The sequence below is a fragment of the Choloepus didactylus genome, chromosome 8 (genome assembly GCF_015220235.1).
Source record: "Choloepus didactylus isolate mChoDid1 chromosome 8, mChoDid1.pri, whole genome shotgun sequence".
NCBI classification, from domain to species: Eukaryota; Metazoa; Chordata; class Mammalia; order Pilosa; family Megalonychidae; genus Choloepus; species Choloepus didactylus.
The window spans coordinates 99,579,614-99,591,845 of record NC_051314.1 but is presented as its reverse complement, the minus strand read 5'-3'; positions in this window follow the sequence as shown (position 1 = coordinate 99,591,845).

Below are 12,232 nucleotides of genomic sequence, written 5' to 3'. Positions count from 1 at the left end.
GAACATAAAAAGAAATCCTATTACTCAACAGAAAAGACACTACCTAGTTAAAAATGGCATATACTTCAACTGACATTTCTTTCTTCAAAGAGATGTACAAATGCTAACAAGCACATGAAAAGATGCTCACATCCACTGGCTATTAGAGAAATGCCCCAAAACACAATGAGATACCATTTCACACCCCACTAGAATGGCTACTATTAAAAAAACAGAAAATTACAAATATTGGAAAGGATGTGGAGAAATAGGAACATTCATTCATTGCTGATGGCATGTAAAATGGTGCTGCCGCTGTGGAAGATAGTTTGACAGTTCCTCACAAAGCTAAGTATAGAATTACTATGTGAGCCAGCCATCTCTCTACTAGGTATAAACCCAGAAGAATCAGAAGCAGGGACTTGAACAGATATTTGCACACTGATGTTCATAACAGCATTATTCACAATTGCCAAAAGATGGAAACAAACCAAGTGTCCATTAACCAATGAATGGAAAAACAAAATGTGGTATACAATGGAATATTATTCAGCTCTAAAAAGGAATGAATTACTGATGCATACAACAACATGGATGAACCTTGAAGACATTATGCTCTATGAAATAAGCCAGACATGAAAGGAAAAATATTGCATGAACTCGCTATATAAAATAATTAGAATATGCAAACTCATAGAGTTACAATCTAAAAATAGGTTACCAGGGACTGGATTGGGGGTATGGAATGGGGAGTTCATGCTTAATTTGTACAGAATTTCTATTTAGTTTGATTAGAAAGTTTTGGAAATAGATGGTGGAGATGGTGGGTTAATAATGTGAGTGTAATTATGTGAGTTATATATGTGAATATGGTTAAAAGGGGAAATTTTAGGTCATATATATGTTACTAGGATAAAAGTTAAAAGATAAAACATAGGACTGTACAAGACCTATTATAAACAATAGACTATATTTAATACAGTTATAAAAATGTTCTTTCATGAATTAAGACAAGTGTACCATACTAATGCAACATGTTGATAATAGGGTGGCATGTGGGAAAAATATTCATCATAACATAAACAATGGACCATAGTTAATAGTACAAATTTAATATTCTTTCATCAGTTGTAACAAAGGTACCACACTAACACAAAGTGTTAACAATAGGGGCGTATAGGGAATATTGCCTTTTTTACATTATTTTTTTTCTAAACCTACAACTTCTCTAATTAAAAAAAATTAAAAATATTTTTTTCTATTGCTGCATAACAAATTACCTGAACACTTAAACCAACAATGGGTCAGTCCTCTGGTCAGGAATTTGGGAGTGGCTGTTCGGGCTTTCGGTCTCTCATAAGGTTCCAGTCAAGTATCTGCAGTGCTTCAGTCATCTGAAGGCTTCAGTCATCTAAAGGCTTGGCTGGGACTTGATAATTCACTTCCAGTATAGGTCAATCACACACTTGGCTAGTCATGCTGATTGTTTAGGGGAAACTTTAGTTTATTGCCGTATCATCTCTGTACAATTGCTTGAGTATCTTCACAAAATTGAAGCTCGCTTCCTACAGAACACATGACATAAGGTGGAACTACAATGTATTGTATAATCTAGTCTCAGAAATCACACTGTCATTTCTGCAATGTCTCGTTGATTACACAGGTCAGCTCTTGTTAGTGCAGGAGAGGACTATACAGGGACTTGAATAAGGGGAAGAACAGAGGGGGACATATTGGAGGCTGCTACTACAGAGGAATGAACACAATCATAAATAATTATAATGTAATTTGTAAATGTTACAAGAAATTTGTTCAAAGAGCTGTAGTGCTATGAAAGATTGAGTATGTGAATGATGGGGATGGAGGGTCAGGAACTCCTCAGAGAAAGCAACATTTGAGATGAGTCATTGAAAATGAGTGGGTATTCAGTACTTTAAAGGAGAGAGAAAGAAAACTATTTCAAAGAGAAAGAGGAGATGTAATATTTGGTCTTTAAGTATTAAACAAAAATAGGGGAAGAGAGTGGGGAAAAGAGCAAGTGAAAATAGTAAGAACGACTCATATCTAAAAAGTTTTACCCATTTAATAAGAAGAAGCATAATCTTAGTATTTAACATTCTATGTGTAGCAAAAATTCTGAATTATTTTTGTACATTAAAAAGTTGCAAGAAGAAATCAGAGGTACTAAACAATATATATGCAGAAAAATTTGCAAAAGCATTTTTAAAAATTATTTATTATAAAAACATATAAATATTGTGATGGAAATGTAGAGAAAAAATCTCATCTATTATTCCTTTATCAAAAGAGCCATTGTTTTTACTGTCTAGATTTTAAAATTTGTTATAAAAATTTTTATATATTTTAAACTATGTATTACTTTACGTTTGTTACACAAAAATATGCCAGTCAGGGTCTGGTAAAAAAAAAAAAAAATAAAGTACTCATGTCATTAAAACTCTTCATAAAGAAAATGACATTTAACCAATATTTCATCATGTAGATGTAGCAAAATTTATTTAACCATAAATTCCAATGTATTCCACCTTTTCTTATGATAGGAAATGCTTTGGTGCTTTCAGTTCATAATGGCATTTGACACAGGTTCTAATGTAGTCTCTCCCAACTTCTCAGAGTAACAATGGGGAAAGCAAAGAAGACAAAATCTTAATGAAATCAATACATCTAGTGCCAATAAAAGATAGATGGATTGGCTGTGAGAAAAATCCAATGAAAATTTAGCTTATAATGTCCTGGTTTTTCTTCATGAAAATGGAAAAAACAATCTCCCATTAAGAAGCAATATGATTCTGGTTTGTTTTTTTTTTTTTTTTTCCCCCAAGAAAGTTACATACTATAGCAACATTTCTGTGACTTGTTCCTACTATATCCATCAGAAATTAACAGACCATAGTCATTCCTGGGCATCCCCAGAACGTTAAATAGCTTATCTGTTCTTCTTGGATTATTGTTCCCCCTTCCTTAATTGCTCTCTATTGCTAGTTCCTCTACATTCTACATTATAAACCATTTGTTTTACATTTTTCAAAGTTCACATTAGTGGTAGCATATAATATTTCTCTTTTTGTGCCTGGCTTATTTCGCTCAGCATTATGTTTTCAAGGTTCATCCATGTTGTCATATGTTTCACGAGATCGTTCCTTCTTACTGCCGCGTAGTATTCCATCGTGTGTATATACCACATTTTATTTATCCACTCATCTGTTGAAGGACATTTGGGTTGTTTCCATCTCTTGGCAATTGTTAATAATGCTGCTATGAACATTGGCGTGCAGATATCTGTTCGTGTCACTGCTTTCCGATCTTCCGGGTATATACCGAGAAGTGCAATCGCTGGATCGAATGGTAGCTCTATATCTAGTTTTCTAAGGAACTGCCAGACTGACTTCCAGAGTGGCTGAACCATTATACAGTCCCACCACAACAATGAATAAGAGTTCCAATTTCTCCACATCCCCTCCAGCATTTGTAGTTTCCTGTTGTTTAATGGCAGCCATTCTAACGGTGTTAGATGGTATCTCATTGTGGTTTTAATTTGCATCTCTCTAATAGCTAGTGAAGCTGAACATTTTTTCATGTGTTTCTTGGGCATTTGTATTTCCTCTTCAGAGAACTGTGTTTTCATATCTTTTGCCCATTTTATAATTGGGCTGTCTGTACTATTGTCATTGAGTTGTAGGATTTCTTTATATATGCAAGATATCAGTCTTTTGTCAGATACATGGTTTCCAAAATTCTGGTTTTAAATCAGAATCCTTGGATGCAGATCCTGAGACAGTGAATCAGGGGTTTGTGATTGTTACAGAAGGAAGGCAGTGAAGAATGCCAGATAGAGCAGGAGAAAAAGGGCTAATCAAGGTTTAAATCAGTTGGAGATTAACTGCAGCCTGATTCCGTGGGGAGCAGTGGAGCACAAGTGCACCACTGAGTTGATCCCATGTTGGGGCTTGGGCATTAGACTTTTGTACTTCAGGTCTACTTAGGTGAGGTGAGGTGTAACCTCCAGGGCAAGGGGTTTTCTTCCCCCTCCACTAGTACTTCTGCAGGCCGAAGTGGCTGACCTAGTTTGGTGCTGTAGGGTTCTGAGCCCTAGTTACAAAAATTTACTAGATTATAGTTACTGAAATTGTGCATTTACAGTTAAAGCTGGTCATGGGAATATGAGACAACCTAGTGGGTCACTAAATATATTCCTACATACCCCCGTTACTTAGTAGCAGCCTTTTGTCATGAGTATCACTATCAATTCTGCCTGCCCGTGCCTGCTGATGAATTAGTGACCAGGTGGCCCAAATTGATGCTGATACCTGGGACCCAAGGTTCCTTCCATGGTCTGTGTGTTAGAGTAGGAACCTGTAGGGTCTGGTTAAATGAGATCCATTTCATTTCACAGTAAACAAAACAGTCAAAAAGACATGCTGTTATGATACTTGCATTCTTATGTTTTCTACACTCTGTTTGCAGTTTCATGGTTACTTGCCTAATGAAGGATGTTTCTAACAGGAAGGCTTAAATTTATGTTTATTACATTCCATCAATTGCTTAAATTCGTGCAAATTTATTATTTGTTTATTATTTATTTATGATGGAAATCATGGCTAACTCTCATTTGACACTTAATGTGTGCCACACCTTCTGCTGAATATTTCACATTATTTTCTTATTTTTCACACAATATCCCTGTTTGATAGGTCTTCTTATTCTATAGGTAAGGAAAGGAAGATATTGAAAGGTTAAATATTCCAAAGAAGACACTGTGAATCTGTAGTCACTGACTAGAATCACACTAAATTATATGAAAGAAGAACTGTGAAATGTATCTTATTTCTGGATTTTCTGTTTCATGTGGCTGAACCTCATTCTCACTGATACATACTACTGCTGTTATTTTGATCCTGTTTCCAAGCTCTGAATAAAATGGTGTGAACTGAGTCAATTTATAGAAGACATTGTCTATAAATAGGGTCTTGATATAGGAGATGAAAACCTATTTCATCAGCTTAACCATACCTTGAATACGTTTATGGGGCAACTTGCTTAGATCATAATCACTCATTTTTGTCATTAGTTACAATCTCTTCCCACAGCTGCTATGATGGTCCAAATTGATTTGGACATTACCATTTCCTCCTGGTGACTTATTTGAAATGCAGACTATAAAACAATTTAATGGAAGGCGGACTAAAGAATCCCTGTGTTGTCTGTTGTTCAATATGTTTCATAATATAATAACAGAACATAAAATATAACTACAATTTAACTTTGGATTTCTGTGAGAGGTTAAAGACAATAAAAAAATATTTTTTGAGAGAGAAACTGAAAACAAATATATCTCCTTATTGATAACCCAATAGGTGATATATGTTGCCATGTGACTTAATAATGGATATTTTGTTCATTAAAATGCTCTATATTTATGAGAGTTTAAATGTTATGTTTTGTCTACACAGAGCTCTTGTTTTTTACGTTAATAAAAACAAATATCACATAGATTCCTCATTCATATTAAAAAGATAAACTTTTTACATAATCTTTCTCCTACTTAAATTCAAACACTACTGGAAGACAGATTTGAATGAAAATTGATGAGAAATGAATAGGTATTTTGCTGTGATCTTTTTGACAGAGTTGTAATTAAGCTGCCAAAAGCTAAGAGAAAAAGAACACATGCACACACTGCATTTGACTAAAGAATGGCTGTTCAAGCAGAGCACATTTTCTATGACAGATTCAGGGATGCATTTAGCATATTTGACATATATTAGGTGATGAGCTGTGAGATTTTAGGCACTGAGAACAGCTGCAATATAGAGTGCACTCACATCACACAGACTGTTGTAGACACCTTTCATATATTAATGAAAATATAAACAAATCTCAATAAAATAATGAACATTGATTTAAATAGAGTGAAGATTTAAGTGTTCGAATTTCATGCACCTTGGTGGTGTGTGGATAGGCACCAGTAGACTAAATCTCGGTGGACGCTTCTGGGTTCTTGAAGTAGCTGCCTTTACTGGCAGGTTAACCTATTATGTGCTTCCATATTAGTATCTTTGTAGGTTCAGAGACTAATAAAGGCTATAAAAAGGAAACGTCAATGGAAATGTTAGCAGTTTTTAATATCTGAGAAGAACTCTTGGTCAATATAGCTCATCTCTTGCAAATGCTCCTTTACTCTAAGCCATAGTTTTTTTTCTTATTCATCAAATTTCATGGGCACTAGTGCTCACTTTTAATGCTAGTGGGAGAACTAAATTCATAACAGAAAATTTGATCATTTCAGGAAATGACATTTAATATAGACTAAAGCATGTGTTTTCATAAATTTCTTCCACCTTTTAAAAAGATACAGATATTATCAGCATGTCATGGTACCAAGTGATTCTTACAACTAGTTTTAGAGAGGTAGAGTAATTGCAATGATTTGAGTTAATTTTACCCACTCAGCTCAATGTAACTGAGGGAAGATTACTCCCATGTATTCAGGAATAATTCCTGAAGTTTCCCCCATAGAGGTTTAATGGACTCGACTGATGAAAATTCATGCTATTGTCTTTCAGAACAGAGCAGAATGCTTTAGCCTGGTTTTGTCAATTTGTCTCACTCACAGCTCTCACAGTTGTAGGAATGTTATCTCCAAATTTGGAGGTAACTGGCCTTAGCTCTCTTTACCTTTTATTATTTTTTACTAGGTAATAAATAAGCATGGGAAAAGAGGCTCGGTCTCATCATTCATTAGGAAATGCAGATTAAAATTACAATGAGATATTACTACAGACCTAATAGAATGTCTAAAAAAAATATGAAAACTGACAATACCATGTGTTGGAGAGAAATGGGAGGAATTGAAATTGCTGGTGAAAATGCAAAGTATTATAGCCAGTTTGGAAAACAAACTGTCCATTTTTTATAAAGTTAAGCATTCACTTATCTTACAGCTTAGCAATCCACCCCAAGATACTAACCACCCCCAAAAAATTAAATTTTATAGTAACCTCAAAACTGTATGCAATAATTTGTAACTACTTTATTCATAATTGCCCCAACTGGAAACAATCCAAATGTCCTTCAGCTAGTGAATGGTTAAACCTTGGTACATACATACAATGGCATCCTACTCAGCAATAAAAAGGGAAACAATTGTTGCTACATATGAGAGATATATACAGACACAGAGAGAGAAAGATCTTGAGCCATGAATCCACAAAGATTTCAAATATTTATCAAAAAAAATGTCAAAAGAGCCAACAAAATAGGGCTAGTGAGATTTTTTTTGCACAAGAAACCCAAGACATTGATGATGTGAGCGATCTGACTGAAGCAGAAGCTGCTACCAGCAGTGAACACAGCAATTGGATTGCTATGAATGAGGGTTGTGGAAAAAATGCCATCTCCAAAAATGGAGGTAAAGGCTATCATAGTTCTTCACGAACTCATGTGAACTCATCCCTTAAACCAGAAGGGTGGAATTGGGAGAGGAAATCTTCCTGATTTTTCTAGTGAGAGCTGAGCCAAGGAGAGCTGCTTGTTTGTTTGTTTATTTACTCACTCGTTTATTTTTGTCTCACATGTTTATTCATCTTCTGCTTTGCTACACAAAGTATTTGAAGTGATTCCCAAATATCAATCAAAAATAGACATGCTATAAATGGATAAAAAGTAACTGGAGAATAGAGAGAAGACAGCAGGACTGGGGGAAATAAGAATGATTATTATTATAGTGTTATAAATATGTCTTTGACCTTCTAGTTGTCAAAGCAAAAAAAGAACATAATCAGTTCTATGATTTGCAATTTCTGTGCAAAAGAAGGATACTAATATTTCAGGAGAAGCAAAATATTTTCTTGTCTTAAGTATATACTCCTGGGGAATAAATGAGTGTTGTAAGTCATTTCATATTTAAGTACATTCAAATAGTAACTATACTTGTTCACAGCAAATTCTAATTCTCTCAACTTAAGCTACAACATAACAACAAAGCATAAGTAGAAGAAAGGAAATTTATGGTTGGCTAAGAATATGTGGTTTCAGATCACAGCTTTCTGATATTGTGGGTGTATTATTTAAAACATTATGATCAAATAATTAGATACCATAATGTAGCATGACCTATGGTTTGTTACTATATGTAGGGAAATTTGTTATCATAATGCTGGACTTCTTGGCATTCCCTGGACAAGCCAGGCCTTTTCAAAACTCAGCCTTGATACATGATTTTCCTCTGAGTAGAAAGATGAGACTTTCCAAATTAACTTGGCAAACTCTTAATTGTCCTTCTAGACAGCATGGTGGTCTAGAAGGCTAAATTTCCATGCAAATAGACCTGGGTTTGAGTCCTGGACTTTTCATTTTTTAGCTTACGACCTCATTGTAACTTTCCTAAGCCTCTGTTTTCTCATCTAACAGATGAGCTTAATGATATTACCCTCCTCAATGACCCAACAAACTCTTTGCATAATGCTTGACACACAGTAAGGGGCGATAAATGTTAGCTATTAATAATACCTAAGGAAATCTATGACTGATTTCTCTGAAATATTTGGAGAATAAAATAGATTTTACAGAAAACTAGAAATAAAGCCAGTCTATGCAAAAAGTCTGTCCTCAATAAAACTTAGTCTTCTTTAAAATTTTTTGTATTTTTCTGGTTGACAGGCCATTGCTCACCTTGTTTTGGCAGCCTGTGATTGATTCGATTTGAATAAATAATGTGAAATGCTTTATTTTAGCAATGTGTCAGCAATGTAATTAAAAGATGTAGGCTGTCTTATTTCATAATAGATTATCTTACAATTTAAAGTTCTTGAATTTAACACAATTAAGAACTTTCTTAAGGCAACTTTGCTGTGCAGAGCTTTGGAAAAGGGGACAGTTTTACTTTTTTTATTTTTGATTTCAGAATCGTTCTTGATCATTGATGATCTGCGTGAGCATGAACTGACCCAGAGAAACCATATAAACTGACTACCTTTACTCAGTTTGATCAAAAGTGTATTACTGTGAGGAGGGGGAATGGGGAGTAACTGCTTACCAGGGCTTTATTTTGGAGTGAGGCAAAAGTTTTGGAACTAGATAGAGGTTCTTTTCACAAATCATCGTGACTGTGCTAAGTGCCACTGGATTGTTCGCTTTAACATGGTTAATTTTATATTATGTGTAAAATTCACCTCAACTAAAAAGAAAAAACTAGTTGGACAATATTCCCTACTCCTTTATTTTCTGAATGAGAAAACAAAAAGATAAATAGATGGGTAGAACTGACCTTTCAGAGAAGAAAATTAAAAGCACGAAAAATAGTGGGGTTAGACAGATGTCTAGACCTGCAAAGAGAGATTACTCTTGCTGGGAATATGAAAAGAAGAATATTCAAAAGAGTAAAACAAGAAATTTTCAGTAAATGAAACATGAACTTGTTTCCCAGAAAACTGGACAAAACTCTGTATTACTGAAAGCCAACTGATCACAGAAAGCTAGGTTTTCCTATCTTTTGTTTTGTTGTTCTGGGATTTCTATCTTTAGTCATGTTTATTTCTTTAATGAAATAAAGCCTAGGGCTTTTCTTTTTCCCTCAGAAACATAGTGAATAGTTACAACTCCTTTAGACACAATCTTTCCCCCAATATTATCAGTTTTTCTTCTGGTTTTTGCCTTGAAAATTTGCTTATAACAACTCTCTAACTTTCCAGTATCCAGTCCTGCACTCTCTTTGAAACCAAAGCAAGGCAGGTGGCTTCTGCCATGCTGGTAAGGAAAATGGCAATTCAAATGGTCATGGCACCATTTGAACAAACTATTCATCATCTGGAGCAATGTCATATGCTCAGGCTTATGGATAACCTAGATGGGTACTTGGAGACTAGTTAATTTAGGAGTGGGTTGGTGAGAAGTGAATTGCTCAGCAGAAAGGATGAGAAACAGTAGGAATTCCTAAGGCAATCCAAGAGAGCAGGGGCAAGAGGGGCTTGAGATAGGGCAGAGGAAAAATAAGATGGTGTGATACTGGAGTGCTCCATGGAGTAAGTCATCAGTGAAAGTACTGCAGGAGGGTGATGATTTAAAGACATTTTAAGCAGCAACATCTACTATTCAGTTTGAGGTTGTATGAATGCTACAATATAATCCCTTTTCAATTTCTCAAGCAAAAAATGTCTTCTGTACACACTGACACCTTATGTAAAGTGTGGAAATTGAGACATATAGTGCTTTTCATGTTTTTTTAGAAATAATGTAAGGAAGGGATTGCCCATGTGGGCAATGAAATAATCCATAACCTGATTCTTAAGACATTTTTGCATGTCATTGCAAGCTTGGAGGTCTGGAAACAGATTTTCTTAAAAAGTAGGATGACCAAATAACTTAGCATCCAAACTAGGGCACTTTTAGAGTGAAATGGGACACTAAAAATAATTAACAAACATTAATTAATCTATACAAGATGTAAATAAGGATTTGTGGCCAACTGTCTAAAAGCAATAATGAATTAGATACTCAGAATAGGCTGTAGGAGGAACTCTAGTTAAATGGTAGGAGAATTGTAAAGCCAGTTCCAATAATCTCAGTGAAATATGGGAAGGAAACAAGATTAAGGAAGAAGTCAGAATCCAGTGTCCTCACTTCCCCTCATGTCTCCCCCCCCCCCCCACACACATTTAGTGGCTCTCCACCTTCTAACCCTTATATGTACTTGGTGGCTCTTTGTGGATTGGTGCTATGAAAAATCCATATGAATTTTAGGAAACCCAATATATTTGGGACTAGTTGCTTTCTTATCGAGGCAGAGTCTAGGAAGGTTGTAGGCTTCTAGGAAAATCCTGGCATTGAGGTTGGTATAATTTCCAACATTGGTAACTAGAGGTGGCTGGCTAAAGATGTCTCAGCATTGGTGATTAGAGGTGATTGTTGAAAGGAATCTGTAAGTTCCTTCAGGCTCTGCGTGTGGGCAGGGAAGATGATGAGTGTGCCAGGACAGAATCAAAGTTGACAGAAAGAGAGCATGGCATATAGGAACTTTGTGATTTGAGGTAAAGGGCTGAGGCTCTGGGCTTTGGTGTAGCGCACATGGATAAGCTTCAAAAGCCTGAGTGACCAGTCTCACATGGGTAAATACCAGCCCAAGACCACATGAACAAGCCATTCTGGCCTAGAACCCAGAAAGGACTAGAGATGGAACATTTGTCTGACATCTCCTCCATCACAAAGAGATTTCTTAAGCCTTTCTGGCATTCATTCTGATTGTTCACTGTTTGTGCTGTCTTCAATGATGTACGTACGTAGATATTTCTAACCTCTTCTCCCTGCTGCCTTCCCTTTGACTGACTGCAACCAGATACATTCTGCTTATAAAGCACACCAGTAATATGGATTACAGCCCACCCTGATTTAGTTGGGTCACACCCTAACTAAAAATAACATCTTCAAAAGGTCCTGTTTACAAATGGGTTCACACTAACAGGAATGTGGATTAAGATTAAGAACATGTCTTTTACCATGTTCTACCACAGCCATAATATATTTAATTATATGGTAACAATTTGGGGGATAACGAATTTGAGGAAATAAATCTTTTGCAGTTGTAGCCTGTTTATCTTCTTTAAAAAAAAAATCTCTTTAAAAAATGAAAAGGATAGTATTGCATTTGATGAACTCAAAGTGCTAATAGACTGAGGGAGGATCTGAGGAATATTCCTAAACCTAGTAAAATGAATGAATATATCCTCAGTAGAAGTCCTTGTAAAGAAACTAATGACATTTTGTAATTCTCTCCATAAAACCATCTGCAGAGTCTGTAAACAGAAAAAAATAAAGTATAAGTAATAAGATAACCATCAACATTATTACACAATTCATTCTTACCATTATATGAAAAACAAGAAACTACAAGACATCAGAGTGTGAAAAGATCAGTATTACCATCATGGTAATCTTCAGATATGTAAAATATAAATAGTTTCATGGACAATTTGCTAGGTTAAAAGGACCACAGACAAGTTTTCCTATAGAAAACTGAATGCTGCCAGTCAAATTCATCCTTTTTAATTTGCATGGGTTGTACGCTGCATATAATGCATGATTAATCAATTTTCAGTGGACTAGGTCAACTTTTGGTTGCAGTTTGAGTCTGCCATTGCCATTTGTACACAGTCAGCCTTGATTTTTGATAGCTGTTCTTAGAACAATGTATACCTTACAATAATTAAAGGAGGATTGTTAAATTACACAGCCCATTTTC